At 38.8% G+C, this 16,671-nt stretch overlaps 1 non-coding gene across 1 annotated transcript; it reads left to right on the forward strand.

Moving 5' to 3' along the window:
- The first annotated feature begins 5,690 nt into the window (after positions 1-5,690).
- Positions 5,691-5,793, forward strand: LOC125340228. The gene has a single exon (XR_007208712.1). It is a non-coding gene; the product is annotated as a U6 spliceosomal RNA (small nuclear RNA).
- Positions 5,794-16,671: the final 10,878 nt, after the last annotated feature.

The following is a 16,671-nucleotide window of genomic DNA, read 5'->3' on the forward strand; positions in this document are numbered from 1 at the left end:
TTAGGTCTTTATATCTTTTTTTAAACTGAATTAATACAAAGCTTCTTAAATGGTCTGTGTACTTTTGGGATTTGCCTATCACATACTTTTGTAAGTTGCAGCTCTCATAGAACCATTCAAAATGAAACAAACAAAAAACATCCCTGTGTGACAGGTGCCAAGAGTAGCCATCGGAACACACAGATGAAAGACACTCTCATGAGTTGATTTTCTGTTCTGGTCAGATTAAAATCTTTACTGTCCCAGAGACAGGATATACCAGTGGTTCTCAGATGGGATGTCGATGCTATTTTGCCCGCCAGGAAACATTTGAAATGTTGGGGTGCCCTTTGTGATTGCTATGACTGAGGTAGGAAAGAAAATTACTGGCATCTGACCCTTGTAACAAAAAGTATGTGGCACAAAAGTCACTGATAGTCAGATGGCGGTGGCTTGTGCCTGTAATCCTAGCTACTCAGGAGGCTGAAATCTGAGGATCTCGGTTCCAAGCTGGCCCAGCAGTGGCACTGCTCAAGTGGTAGAGCCTTAGCCTTGAGCACAAAGAGGCTCAGGGAGAGCACCCAGTCTCTGAGTTCAAGCCCCTCACCCAACACCAAAAATTCATTGATAACAAGGTTGACAAACTTCATGTTCCAACATAATTAATGAAGTCTCTCATTAGTTCAAAGCCACCCCATGTGGCTTCAATTGTTCTATCCAATTGTCAAGGCTTGCTTCAACTCATCTTTCCCAGTCCTCTCTCAAGTTCCTCAGCCACTCTGTACTGCTCTCCATGAGTATACCATGCACTAGTCTTGTCTTAGAAGTACCACCATGACTGTAACTTGTCAGGTGGTTGTTTCAAATCACTGAGCCCATATTCTGCTGTCCACACGCTGCACACAGGCCTTGCATGTGTTACACATGATAAAAAGTCCTTGTAATTCAAAGATGAAGCTGTTAGCCTAGAAATTAACTATTGAAGTGGTCAGAGGAGACTATGCTTGCAGGTGTGAAACTTGGGCAATTAATCTCCTTCAGAGCAAAGCCAAAAGAAATAAGAATTTTAACAAGAAAGGGATGAGGCATCAACATGGACTTGTTGATAAGAAAGCAAGTGCTTGAATTGAATTCTTTTATATTGTAGATAGGTATACAAAACACAAGTTGCAACCATCACCATTTTTTTTTTTTTTTTGGCCAGTCCTAGGCCTTGGACTCAGGGCCTGAGCACTGTCCCTGGCTTCTTCCCGCTCAAGGCTAGCACTCTGCCACTTGAGCCACAGCGCCACTTCTGGCCATTTTCTGTATATGTGGTGCTGGGGAATCGAACCCAGGGCCTCATGTATATGAGGCAGGCACTCTTGCCACTAGGCCATATCCCCAGCCCCTCACCATCACCATTTTTGAGCATGCAGTTCTATGGCATTAAGTGCATTCAGATTATTTGCAGTCGTGCCCACTATCCACCTCATCTTATTTTTCCCAACTGAAGCCCTGTATACATTAAACACTAACTCCTCATTTGCCCCTCTCCTCTGCACATGCCCATCTTCATACTACATTCTGTCACTGTGAGTTTGACATATAAAAGCAGAGTATCTGTCTTTTCATTACTACTTGCATCTCACTTTGCATGTCTTCAAGGTTCATTGATCGTGTATGTATCAGAATCTTAAAAAAAAAAGACAGTAATATTCCATTGTGTGAGTGTTGTGTATGTATATACATATATGTATATATGCCACATATTTTCAATCCATTCATTTATTAATGAAAATTTGGGTTGCTTTGACCTTCTGGCTACTGTGGGAAATGCGTCTGTGAACATCATATATAAATATCTGCTTAAGTTCCTACTTTTACTTCTTCTTCCCTTTTTTCTTTTTCTTTCTTTGTTTCCAATGCTGGTGATCAAACCTATCTACTTACTTCTTTGGGGTATATATCAAAAAGTGTAATTACTGGATCATACAGTAATTCTATTTTTAATTTCAAAAACCATCCTGTCATTTTCTATAACAGCTGCACCACTTTATATTCCCACCAGAAACATACAAGGGTCCTAATTTCTTTACATCCTCATCAACACTTGTTATTTTCTGGTGATTTTTTAAAAATAACCATCTTAATGGGGATGAAGTTTTGATTTACATTTCCCTAATGATTAGTGATTCTGTTCATCTTTTGATGTGCTTTTTGGCCACTTAGAAGTGGGTATACATATCTTCAAAGAAGATATTCTTATGTTTCTTCTTTGAAGAAATAGCTATCTTTCTTGGCAATTGTAGAGAAATGTCTATTAAAGTCTTTTGTGTATTTTTAGCTAGTTTCTTTGTTTTCTTGTTCTTGAGTTACAGAGTTATATTATGTGTATCAGTCTTTTATCAGAGATGATTTGCAAATATTTTCTCTCATTCTTGGTTTGTTTGTTTACTTGTTGATAATGTCCAATTTATTTACTTTTTTCAATTAATCATTACCAATTCCAATGCCATAAGACAGTCCTTTTTCCTGTATTTTCCAGTAAGAGTTCTATAGTTCGTTGATCCATTTAGAATTAATTTTTTCATGTGGTTTACAGTAAAGGGTCCAGCTTTATTCTTTTACAGTAACATTGGTTGAATTGATTGTTGTTTCCCTCTTGTAGTCTTGGTGCTCCTGTCAAAATCATTTGATAATATACAAGAGGGTTTATTTCTGAGCAATCTATTCTATCCCTTTGATACACATGTTGGCCTTTATTCATTAGACCATGATCCTCAAGATCTCAGCTTTCTAGCTTTCTGAGTAGCTATGGTTATAAGTATGAGCCACCATGACTGGCTGCTATTATTATATTGCTTGCAATAAATCCTGTTCTTTTTTTAAAAGGATTTTAGTTGACTTGTGCACTGAAATATATAAAACATGGAAGATATTAAAGAAGACACAGCAAATGGAAAGGTATCCAGTGTTCAAAGATTATCAGACTTAATATTTTACATCAATACTATTACAAACAATATATTTCAACCAATCATGACTTTATTTTTCCCATGTGTATATATGTGTATGTGTGTGTGTGACACGCACACTCACACTTATAGCTTATAACATGACTACATTATTTCATGAGCAACATTTTGAACCTGGGCTTGTTTTACTTATTATTCTATTATACTCACTTTTGCCATGTTGTCACATAGTCACAGACGTAGAGTGTGCTCTTCCAATAGTGGACCCTTTGTGAAGGAAAAGGGCACCTTAGCCTAAGCTTTCGGTGGGGGAAGAGATGGAAATTTTCACTCCTTTTCCTCCAAGTGGTAAAAATAAATACTTTGTAAGGGAAAAAGAAAAGTAGAGACTTAAAGACTACCTTTGGGGATCTGTTTTGGTAATTAAATGGTAATACTCACAAGTCAAGAACATATATTGACTGGCAACTTGTACCTTCTTTGGATCTTGTCTAACCAATTCTAACTCTAAAATGTAGCATTTAACATTTGGAATCCATCCATCTTGAAAGACAAGAATTCCAAAGCATTTATTTGCTATGTATTTCACAGTGGATGCCTACAATATTTATATCCATCTGTAACTTCAGTTACTTAAGGAGTTTCCAATATCTGTTCAAAAATTCTGTGAGACTTGATCAAATACAAATAGATTTTTTAAAATAAAGAATCATCCTTGTAATATTTGATTTTATCCCATGTCTCATAATGAAAAGCTAAGCTGACAAAGCTTACAAATTGGTAAAGCTGACAAATTGGTAAAGACAGTACTGGGAAGCTTTGCCATGCTAAAGTTTGCCATCAGAAGAGTGAACATGCCCCTACAGTGAAAGAGTCTGTCTTCTAGAATTATCTCTCCTCCAGTTGTTAAAAGGAGCCTGTAAATACCTGACTTAACCAATGAAAATCCATAGCTTCACCTTTCTTTTAGATTTGTGCCATTTCTTGGATGAATTTGAGGACTGCTGAAATGTTAGCACAGGTCTTGGAGTCACTCTTTGTTTTGGTTGATCACCCTTTCCCTTTTTTTTTCACTTAATTTGAAGACCATGTTTTCCTAATCAGGCATTCTTAAGGTATTATGAACAACAACAACAAAAACAACAAAAAACAACCCAACAACTCTCCTTCTTTTCTTTCTCTTTCTCCTTCTTTGTCATTGTTGTCATCATCACCTTTAGAGCTTATTCCAGTTTTAAAACACCTATAAAATTGTCTAAATAAGCCATGTTTTCCTGATGTTATCACTTTCCTGAGGTTCAGGAATTGAAGCATTGGGGAAAAGCACTCAGAATATTCCTTTTCATTAACTTCTGTTTACTTTCCCACCCTGTTTGGAATATTGTAGAATTAGAATATATTTGATAGGGTTGATTAAAACTTTGAAAACATATTATACTCCAGCCCTAAAAAGATCTGAGGCCTTACTCAGATCTCAGAAGTTAAGATCACAAATACCCACCACTAAACAGCTACTGAAATACCCATCAATGTAGCTTTTTGGGTGCACATGGGAGGCTGTTTCCATCTGGGAGGAGGGACGGGACGCGCGCGCGCACACACACACACACACACACACACACACACACACACACACCTTATTGTAAAGTGCAGAAAGCATACATTTTAGCTAAGTCATTTTCACCGTGTTCCAGGGAAGTAGATAGCTCCATTAGGCAATGTCAGAGAAGATAACTGTGCCTAAATTACTTGCCAAAAATGCTTAGTGAGCATCCGAGAGCTGCATTCTACTTTCCACATTATTAAGCACACTCTTCAGAAGTACTCACACATTGCATATTGCTGACCAGAAGCCAGGGACAACTGTCTTCCTCTGATACCCCACAGTGACGCCCACAGGAACTTTCTCCCTTCAGGGTTCAACCCACCAAAAGGCCAGAGAGGATGTGCATCGCTCAGCACATCCTCATATCTAGGATTTGACTGAAGGATTTTTATGTAAGAAATTCCTGGATCCTAGAAAGGCAATCTTTTCCTTGAAAGGCACTTTTCTCAATAATATCAACATATCTGGCTTTCTCTGGATAAATACACTGAAATAAATGACCACTTTCTATATATCACATGCATGTGCAAATCATTACAGTGTGTACATCTTTCTAGGAAGCAAGAACTAAATTTAAGTTATCATGTATTTTAAATGTGGTATTTTGCTTGATGTACATAAATGGAGTCAGCTATCTCTAAGGAATTGTCTTTGAACATAAGGTCCTAGGATTATCTGCATCAGAATTATTTTACTTTAAGACAACAACAACAACTTTGGATTTGAGAGTTTTCTCACAGGTATGGTCTGGGAACCTACATTCTAACAAACACCTCAAGGAATGGCTTCTTTCCTAGACATCATTTGTTCTAAGAAAAACCTTTTGAAGAACTCTTGGGGGAAACGGAGTTTTCCTCCTTGGAAGAAGGGAGGAAATGAGCATTACTCTGCTAAATTTTTTTAGTGGAACTACTCATTTTAAAAAACTGAGGTGCAGGGGCTGGGATATGGCCTAGTGGTACAGTGCTTACAAAGCATGCACGACACCCTGGGTTCGATTCCTCAGCACCACATAAGCAGAAAAAGCCGGAAGTGGCGCTGTGGCTCAAGTGGCAGAGTGCTAGCCTTGAGCAAAAAGAAGCCAGGGACAGTGCTCAGGCCCTGAGTCCAAGCCCCAGGACTGGCAAAAAACAAACAAAAATATGTAGTTGCTTCAGCAGCACATATACTAAAGTTGAAATGATACAGAGACGATTGGCAAGGTCCCTGTGCCAGGATGGCATGCAAAAAAGTGAAGTGTTCCATATTAAAATAAAAACCCAAACCAGCAACAAACTAAGGAAAGGATATGGGTTGGAAAGGATGGTGGAAAATGAAGACATCAATCATGAAACATTATGCTTATAAACTAGTTTATTGAATGGCAACTGCTTTGTACAACTCAAAGATAATAAATATAGTTTAAAAAAAAAACAGGAGGGGCTGGGGATATAGCCTAGTGGCAAGAGTGCCTGCCTCGGATACACGAGGCCCTAGGTTCGATTCCCCAGCACCACATATACAGAAAACGGCCAGAAGTGGCGCTGTGGCTCAAGTGGCAGAGTGCTAGCCTTGAGCGGGAAGAAGCCAGGGACAGTGCTCAGGCCCTGAGTCCAAGGCCCAGGACTGGCCAAAAAAAAAAAAAAAAAAAAAAAAACAGGAGCAGTTTGGAGCATTGTTGAGTCTGTTGACTTTGTAATCTTCTCATCTCATTCTAGTTTCATTCCATTTCTCTCTACAATGAAATGAACCCTTTGTGCTCCAGCTGTGAATGTTCATTTGTTTTCATGGATTTTTTTTTGTGAGGGATGGGGCTGTTTGTTTGTGTCTAGTAGGACTGGAGTTGGAACTCGGGGTCTCAAGCTTCCTTGGCTGGAGCTTTGGCACTTGAGCCACACCTCCAGATCAGCTTTTTTGCTAGTTATTCTGGACAAGAGATCTCACAGACACAACCCGGGCTGTCTTCAAACCTTGATCCTCTGTATCTTAGCACCCTGAGTAGCAATGATTACATCCTCATGGATATTCATTTTTATCCAGCTCACTAAGCAGAACTATTTACCATGGCCACTATATTTAGGTAATAGTTTACTTATTACATGACTGAAAATTACTTCATTAGTCACTAATAGTGACTAGAATTCTAACTAGATTTTTTTCCTCCTGACCAGTGGATTGAGAGTACTACTATGACAAAATGCTATAGGCTGGGTGGTTTAAACTGTAGAAATTTATTTTCTCAAAATTCTGGAGACCCAAGTCCAAATTTAAGTCACTGACCAACTCAGTTTCTGGCAAAGTACCTGCTCCTGGATTATAGACAGCTGCTTCTTGCAGTTTTCTCACTTAGCTTTTCCTTGGTATGAAGACAGAAAGCTTTTCCTTTTTTTTTTTTTTTTAAATAAGAGCATCAGCTATATTGTAACATTAGGGTTTCATCATATGAACATAGAAGAGATACCATTTAGTCCATGGCAGTCCCTTACTAACTTCTATGAATAAATAAACTAGGGAATAAATGGTATAGCCCTATATTGGCATACCAGTTAGCAATTAAAAAGGAGAAACTACAGATATACAAAACAACATGAAATGAATCTCAAATTATTCTTAGTGATTAAAAAATCAGGTTAAGCTGGGCACTGGTAGTACACACCAGTAATCCTAGCTATTCAAAAGGCTGAGATCTGAGGATCACAGTTCAAAACCAATCCAGGCAGGCAAGTCTATGGCACTCATCACCAATTAACCACCAAAAGGCCAGAAGTGGAGCTGTGGCTCAAGTGTTAGTGTGTTAGGGACTAGCCTTGAGCACAAAAGCTCAGTGACTGTGCCTGGGCCCTGAGTTCAAGCTTCAGAACTCACATGTAAAATGGTCAAGTTAAAAGGACAATATACTGTATGAACCCATTTCTTTTTTTTTTTTTTTTTTTTTTTGCCAGTCCTAGGCCTTGGTCTCAGGGCCTGAGCACTGCCCCTAGCTTCCTTTTGCTCAAGGCTAGCACTCTGCCACTTGAGCCACAGCACCCCTTCTGGCCATTTTCTATATATGTGGTGCTGCCACTAGGCCTTATTCCCAGCCCCATGTATGAACCCATTTACATGATATTGCCTAGAAAAGACAAACCTGTGGGAACAGAACATGTGTTTTCTGGGGTCTAGGAGGGAGAGGAGAGAGAGAGAGAGAGAGAGAGAGAGAGAGAGAGAGAGAGAGAGAGAGAGAGAGAGAATCCAACAGAGGAATTTCTTGGTGTGATTAGAGCTATTCCGTATCTTGATTACTATGGTGGTTTCATAACATAAAAACTGCACATGAACTTTACTATGCCTCAATTAAATGTAATCTTCTTTCTTCCTCTCTCTCTCTCTCTCTCTCTCTCTCTTTTCCAGTCATGGGGCTTTAACTCAGAGCCTGGGTACTGTCCCTGAGCTTTTTCCACTCAAGACTAGTGCCCTACCACTTTGAGCTACAATGCCACTCTGGTTTTTTTGAGTGATTAACTGGAGATAAGAGTCTCATGGACTTTCATGTCCAGGCTGGTTTTGAACCATGATCCTCAGATCATGAATATATAATCCCAGCCTCCTGAATAATTGGGATTATAGGCATGAGCCACTGACATTCCGTATATTTAACTTTAAAAGTTAAAAAAATAGAATCCTGTGTCCTATATCCTTATCAGGTAGTCATTGTACTTAAGATAATGTTCAGTAATGATGTAATACTTCTTCCCTACATGGGGTATTTTTTTTCTTTTTAAAATTAACAGAATCTTCCAGGAAAAGATATTAATAAAACACTGAATCACAATGACAGTTGAGATAAATACTTTCTGTCCTGGAGTTGGGATGTCCTTTATATAGTCCTGTTACTGACTCCAAGGCCACCAAGGCCACAAATCAATAGTATTGTTAGCAAGGAGGGAAATTTGTGGTGAGACAGTCTTGAGTTTTCTTCTTGGGAGCCATTTTTTGAAGCACGGACAGAGGCATCAAAAGGAGCCACGGAATGTGAATCCAACCTGCTGTACTGTGTAGCAACACGCCCACTCAGGGAAGGAGAGCCAGGGTTTCCATTCCTCAAGGAATAGTCCCCTCCGCTTTATCTTCTCTCTCCACTTTGCTGCCACCTGCCCAGGGTCCACACAGCAACCAGATATTATTTCTACCATGTTTTGCCATCAACCAAAAGAAAAGAAAACTGGTGAGTAAACTCTTCTATAATAATGACATCAGAAAAATAAGTTTAACCTGAGCAAGCATCATTTAACAGATAAAAGCCACAATCTCAAATGGAACATCTTTTAGAGGAAACAAATAACATGGCATGCACTATCAGATAGAGGTGTGGCAAATATGCAAGTAAATCTCCTACACATTATTCCCCACAGAGTTTCTCCCCTGACTTGATAAGCAATGAACTCTTAAAGTATTTTCAGTATGATGATTCTAAACAGTTCTGAGAGGCCAATTTATCCAGGATGAAAACAAAAACAACTTTTCTCCAAAATAAAGGAATGGACCCTGTGCTCACTGCTTAGATTCTGTCGCCACTACCATTGCCCATGAGCACGTGTACTGTGGCACTAAGGGTAGAAATCTGTTAATCCAACACTGTCCAAGCTAGGAACTTCGTCTCAAAGATAGCTGGACATGGGAGTAGACATATGTAAAAAATTAAGGCATTTTTCTGGGACCCGTATTTTACCTATCAGGAACCTGAGACTTGAGCCTTTACCATGAGTCTATTTTGGAGTTGGCCTGCACTGAAAGCTAGGAGATTGTCAAGAATGGCTATGCACGATGGCTGTGATTAAGATTCAGCTGCTCAGGCTTATTTTTTCCTCTGGAGCTACAAAAAGCAGTTTTTTCTTGCCTTTCTCAGGTTTGGGTTGCCCAAGGAAACCCCAAAGCCATGCACTACTCTTGCCCTCTTGTTCATTCACATCCTATTTTTAGGACTTCTTAGCAACGGAGCTGCCTGTTATTCCAAACTAATATTTTGCATTCCTGATTCCATTGCTACACTCACCAACCTATCCCACCCTCAGATGGATGCCGTATCCTCGTCTGGACATCCTCTAGGGACAAAAGATCATATCCGGTAGGCCCTGGCCTATGCCTAGTAACTCCTGTGTCCACCCTCCTGATGCAGTCAAATCCCATCCCTAGCTTTCTCTCTGCCTGAGACAGGAATAAACTAAGCAACATTCTTTTTATAATAAAATTTTATTTTCTTTTATTGAAAATATGAAGAGTATAGAATTCTTTAATCTGCTTTTGAAAAGGCCAAAGGTTTAGAGAGTTACATTTACCCCACTCTCACTCCCTAGTATGGGAGGGGAGGGGAGACTTTGTATTTTCAGGCCCCAGGTTTAAGGAGTTCTGCCATTTTCAGTGTAAATCACAGAAGCATTTGTGCTACTGTTGTAAGATGCTGTAATATATGGGGGTGGGGGAAAATCTCTGCTCTATTCAACTCAGAATCCTGTTTAATCATTTGGTCTTGGCAGGTCTACTTCTCACCCATCACTTTTCTTACTAACAGCTTGTTCCTATTCTTAGCTTGGTGGGAATATTTGACTATGTGATATATTTTGGGAACAACAGCTAGAATCATTGAATGTACAAATAAGTTCATTTCACAGATATATAAATTAATTTAACAATTTTTTAAAGTCTGTTTTCCACAAGAAGATCCCATTTTTAAAAATGTCATATTCAGTATGAAATTTTTTCTGACATAATGGAAATACCATTTTTTTTTTACCAAAAGAACTTGATCAGAGCTAGTTCTCAAGAGATGTCAAAAACTAACAATATAATTTCAAGTAGTTATACACTCCCTGACATGGGCACGCTGCTGTGTGCTTTTCTGTGCCAGCTAATACGCTCCATTGAAGACTTTATCCTTGGTGGAGCCTGAAACAAAACATTCTTTGGGGACAGGTCTTTCATTTTCTTGCCAACTATTTGAAGCTTGGGCTGTCCAGTGCAAAGTTCCTATCACTCTAGTACTTAATGGAATGCTAAGAGGTGAATATGGATAATTTGCACTAGCATTCACTCTAAACTCATGGGTAGAGTCTGCTTTGAAACAGATTAAAATATAACCAAAACCTAATATCTAAGTTGCTTCTCAATAGCTGTAGGAGATTGATTCTAGCAGCCCCCACAGATACCAACATTTTCAGATATTTGTCTCTTTTTTTTTTTTTTTTTTTTTTTTGGCCCGTCCTGGGCCTTGGACTCAGGGCCTGAGCACTGTCCCTGGCTTCTTCCTGCTCAAGGCTAGCACTCTGCCACTTGAGCCACAGCGCCGCTTCTGGCCGTTTTCTGTATATGTGGTGCTGGGGAATCGAACCTAGGGCCTCGTGTATCCGAGGCAGGCACTCTTGCCACTAGGCTATATCCCCAGCCCCAGATATTTGTCTCTTATACAACATGGCACAATTTTGCATATAACCTATAGACTTCTCCTATATACTTTAAATCATCTCTAGATTACCAACAATATCTAATACAAAGTAAGCGCTACATGAATAGTTATTATATTATATTGCTTAGGGACTGACAAGGTAAATAGAGTCTGCACATATTCAGTATTTTTTTCCCAAATACATTCAGTTGGATGCAGAGGGCTGGTTTTTATGTTAATTCACTGCATTTCAGCTAAATAAACCAAGAAAGCAAAGATGGTGGGATTCTGTGACAGATGCAAAGAACACTCTATCCAGAAGTACAGTAGGTTATTCTTATTACAACTAGCCCTAAGGTTAAGGTATGTACCGATTTCACACTTAATTCTACAATGTAAATATTATCATCTTTGAAATATTGTCATCTGATCTTAGAAAATGCTACAGGAAAATGTATCTCATAACTCCATCTATTTATGATAAAAATGGTAACTCCATTTATTTATTTGGGGGGGGAATATAATTCAGAACTACTACTTTTGTATCAGCCATGTGTGTGTTTGAATAAAATTATACTTTGGTAAAATTACTTAGACCATTTGCCTCAATTTTCAGAATTACTTTGATTCAGCTAATGCTTTGGTAATTGTAACTAAATACTGTTGTGAATGACTACCTAAGCAATTCTCTAGGGACCTTAAGGAACCAAAGGACTTCAGTCCTTTAATTTTCCAGAACCCAAGCTTTGAGTCCAGCAGTGAGGAGTAGAACCAAGAAAGTAAACCACTCAATGCTGCAGTCTTGCTGCTACCTCCTCTCCACAAGCTTTTCAGTGCAGAACAAGAGTCCATCCAGGATCCAGCTTGTTGTCTTGGTTTTTTTTAGCACACACACACACACACACACACACACACACACACACACACACACACGAACAAGACATTTTGTACTCCCCAAAAATCAAATAAATGGAGTTACCACGTTTACCATAAATAGATGGAGTTATGAGATACATTTTCCTGTAGCATTCCCATTATCCAAATGTTTACTGTTTCTTCTTCTCCTTCAGTGGTCCTTTCTGCTTCTTGTATCAGGAACAAACACTGGGCACCACATCTCTCCAACTACAACCACAAGCACACCAACTTCTGCCATCTCAAAGGGTCTTTTCATTCTCTTGCTACAGGCAAATCCAGTGTTGCCTGTGTTTAGCAGCTGAAAACAGGTCTATAATCAGGATTCATAGGCAACACACTTAGCTAATTTGTGAGATACAAATTTGGTCCCAATCACATGTTTATATGTAAATAAGAAGAGATTTGTAATAGTATGTACATTGCTTTGAAATTACTATTCTGTATTCCCTTCACGATCAGTTTTATTAACCTTTTTTTAAAAATACCACATTCTGAAGACAGCTTTGTTTTTCTTGTTTCTTTCTCCCTTCTGCTACATTTCATAACAAAGCATAATCTATTGTTAGGATATTAGTTACTGTGGAAATTAATGCTATGCAATCTATGCTTTGAGTCAGTAAAGGAATTTAAACATGAGTACTAAGCTACAATAAACAATTGGAGAAAGCCACTTGGAACTATAATCAATTTTAGAATTAATATATATTTACCTTTATACTTACATATTGCTTAGTTGCTGATTTGTTTTTTTTTTAATTAAAACAGCAGATTCTGTTGAAAAAAACCTGTTACTCGCAAAATGCAATTATGTCTATTAATAGTATGGACTATGGTATTTTAAAGTGACCCACTACTGAATTTCCAGTATAAAATATTTTTATGAAGAAAATTGATGTGTCTTCCTCTTTGTGATATTAGATTAGTAACACAAGTTGTGAATGTGTGTGTATACTTACTTGTGTGTGCATGCGCGTGCGCATGCATGTTGGAGGCAGGGAATTAATATAAAAGAGATACAAACCCCTGAAGTAGGACACTCTGAGAAGGTGTTGGATTAGAGAAGACTTCTCATTGGCTACACTGTGAACTTTGACAAATGATAAAGAAGGAAGCTGGACTGTAAAGGAAAGTCAGGCAAAAAGCCTTCCTTAGCCAATAAGCTATGTTTAAACATCTTTTCTATCATTACTGTTATGTCATTGCTGCTTTGCTACCTCCAACTTTATTCTTGCCCTGGACCTCCTCACTGTCCTCTGTCATTTTGTCCTCTCAGTCATCAAAGGAAATGCAGTCTATTATTTGAAAGATTTGACCTGGATTATAGCACATGCTTTTATTCAGAAGTATTTATCGCTCTAGTGTCTTCTCTTCTCTTCCTCAGCAAGCTCCTTGAAGTTAGCTCCTATTCTGACATGTTATTTACAGGCTAGCACTTAGCATGCCATTCTTGCTTAATAAATGTTTTTTGGTCATATAAAGATAATTAATGGCATGTGTAGTGTGGCATAGCCTCTAAAAAAGCTGTGTCATCTGGAAGAGCCATTGTCAGCTGGGAGAAGTTGAAAAGTGCTTCTGTCTCTGAACCAAATGCTTAGCCTGAGGAAATCTGCCCACAGTTCTGGGTGTGGGCCCCAGAGCTCCACAAACACTGCTGATACTACAGCACTGAGCTTACTCCTGTCGGGGTCACGCTGTGTCTAAATCATGCAAATAACTTAAGACCACAAAGGGAGCATATGGTAGCATAATGGATTTAAAAATCATAATCTATAAGTGGAGGAGAAAGAGAAGTAGCTTAGTTTATTTTTCTATAATGTATTTCAACTTATCTCTGAAGTTCCCGTTTTCATTAAGAAGAAACCCAGTCCATCAAGGTAACCATGTCACTGCAGTTTTCGAAGTTAATACGACCAAATTAAAGATATAATCTGTCCATTTGGAATTCAGATTCAATACAAGAACTTGTTTCCATTCTTAAGGATTCTCCCCTTCCTCCTTGTATGTATATGGGTCCAAATAAAGAACAGAATGGGTACATCTGACCATGCTCCCAAATATCTTTCCTTTACTACAGGTAAAGGTTGTACAGCTGAATAACTTATAGCCTGCTATCTCAGCCTTCATACTTCTCCACCTTTACCCTCATTCAGCCCCTCCTGGATCAAATGAAGTTTGGAGACCCACCCTCAGATGGGTCCTTCCCAGCACACCCCTGAAGCATGGATTACAGTCACTGTGCCCCAAGACAAGACTGTTCTTGTCACACACAGTACTGGACGACCTACTGGAAAACTTGGTGCCCTTCCTCCACATTCAGGATATGAGCATATCTGAAGACACCTCTCTACTTTTCTACTCAGTGTTAGTGAGGAACAACCTGATTTTGGCTTCCTCCAAAAACTCCAGAGAAAAAGGATCAGAGGTCTTTCCAAGCTTATCTATGAGTCTGTTGCTACAGAGACAAGGGAGAAATTGAAGCTGCATTAGAAGATGGAACAGAGAGCAACATAAAGATATTCAGCAAAACTCTTTTGCTATTCTTCTCTTGCCAGCTTTTTCCCCCTCTGCTCTTATCTTCTGTCTAGAATTCGGAAGGATTTTCAAAAATATATTGGTATACTATTTCAAAACAATTTTGCAACTTCCTCTTCAAATATAGGCAACTGATAAGATTTAGATGACTCTTAGAAAGAAAATAAAGATCTAAGTATGGTCAGGTGCCTTATTTTAAAACATTGTTCAATCAAGTTGGACAAGAAATGTACTCACTAACTAATGTATGTAACTGTAACCCCTCTGTACTTCACCTTAACAATAAGTAAATAAATAATTTTAAAAAATTGTTCTCCTTAGAAATAATTGCAGAATCCTAAATTTTAACATTACCTCTAGTGAAATTTGTTATTTTTACAGTTCAGTTTATCAATTACTTTGAAACTTCAAAAGTCTATTTTTTTTTCAATCAGCATCTGACAATTTGTGCCACTCTTTTTCCTACTGGCCTTCCTTCTTTTGTAAGCATAAAAAAGCAGCCCCATATATATCTTGGACACTGAGAGGTCATCATTTTAACCCATCATTCTCAAACAAAAAGGTGTACCTCAAGTATAAAGTCATGACTGGAAACTAGGCCCAGATGCTTCGGGTATGAGGTAGTTGTGGGAGCTGGTCAGGACATTGAGGATGGGAAGAAAGTATTTCTTCAAAGTTAAGCATATTGGCTAGATCTGGCATCACTATTTCCTGAGAGTACACTGGAATTTTGTAGGAACCTCACAATATACCTTTGGCCTCCATTGCTAAAGACACCAGTCACCTGAAGTATCTCCCTCTCTTGTGTGCCTACCCCACCCTCCCCAGTTCTAAGGGTCCTTATGCAAGGAAGTATGGAGGCACCCTCCTCAGTGGGACTGATCTCAAGCCCACCTAGAGTACAGGGGTCTCTTCGGGCTCTATCTCAACCTTCAGAGCTGCTCTGTGTATCAGCTATTGCTCTTTTGCTTCATGTTATTTTTACCTTTGACTGTCCAGTCTCATTTAGCACTGATCCTTCATTATTCTTAATGTTTCCTTATTTTAGCTTTTGCTATGCAGATGACTATGTATACATGTCTCTTGATTGGGTCTGTAATACATATATCCAAATTCATGCCAGCACTCCTATTCATATTCATGCCAGCACTCCTAATCTCTTTCAACACACACAGACACACACACACACACACACACACACTTTGCACAAGACAGGAGAGACAGAATAGGACAGAGGAGATGGGGGAGGGGGAGGGGGGAGAGAACCTATGTTGACTCAGCTTTACTGCAAAACCCCAGTGAGACCAAAACACACACACACACATATGCATACATACATACACATAAATGGGATGGGTTCAGATAATTGTTAGTTTTGTTTTTAATATAATTTATTGAAGTATAATTTTATAGCATTAGAATTTTTATTATGGCTGTGTTTAACAGCCAGCTCATAAAAATCTCTGAAATTTCACAACCAACTCACTTCTTTGAGCTGGCCCACTGAAGATCTTGGTGCACACCTATGGACCACTCCCTTCTCCTATTCTAGTGTGGCTGTGCAGAGTAAAGGGAAACAGGCACAAGCATGGGTAGTTACTTTAGAACCACACTACTCCCAGTGTGCTGCTGGTGCTGCTTTGGACTGTGATCTTCCTCTGAGGTATTCAGACTGGTTGTTAGGGATGAATTATTGATGCCCGAAGTCAAGCCATACACTATATGAGGAAATACATGTCGATTTCAGTGATATTGCTAGTTATCTCTTTTTGTTAAATTTTATTCATTAAAATATTCCACTTTTGTTTTGTTTTGTTTTGCCAGTCCTGGGGCTTGAACTCAGGGCCTGAGCACTGTCCCTGGCTTCTTTCTGCTCAAGGCTAGCATTCTGCCACTTGAGCCACAGCGCCACTTCCAGCTTTTCCTATATATGTGGTGCTAAGGAATCGAATCCAGGGCTTCATGTATACGAGGCGAACATTTTACCACTAGGCCATATTCCCAGGCCCTCCACTCTTTTTAAAAAAAATAAAGATTTATATATTTGAGGGAAAGCTGCTATTCTGAATTTTTTTAAGTAAATCTGGAAAAATATTCATCAAAATGTGATGATGATCTTAGATTTGTTTTTTTCTTCTGGGTGATTTTCTGGAGTTTTTAGTTCTTACAAAAACTGTTAAACTTTGGCAACATATAAAAATTGAGACAAATCTTTAGTAAATTGATACTCAAACTTCACTGGTTTTATCCCTTTAAATACTGGGAGGACAAATCACATTTTC

The sequence above is a fragment of the Perognathus longimembris genome, chromosome 22 (genome assembly GCF_023159225.1).
Source record: "Perognathus longimembris pacificus isolate PPM17 chromosome 22, ASM2315922v1, whole genome shotgun sequence".
Taxonomy (NCBI): Eukaryota; Metazoa; Chordata; class Mammalia; order Rodentia; family Heteromyidae; genus Perognathus; species Perognathus longimembris.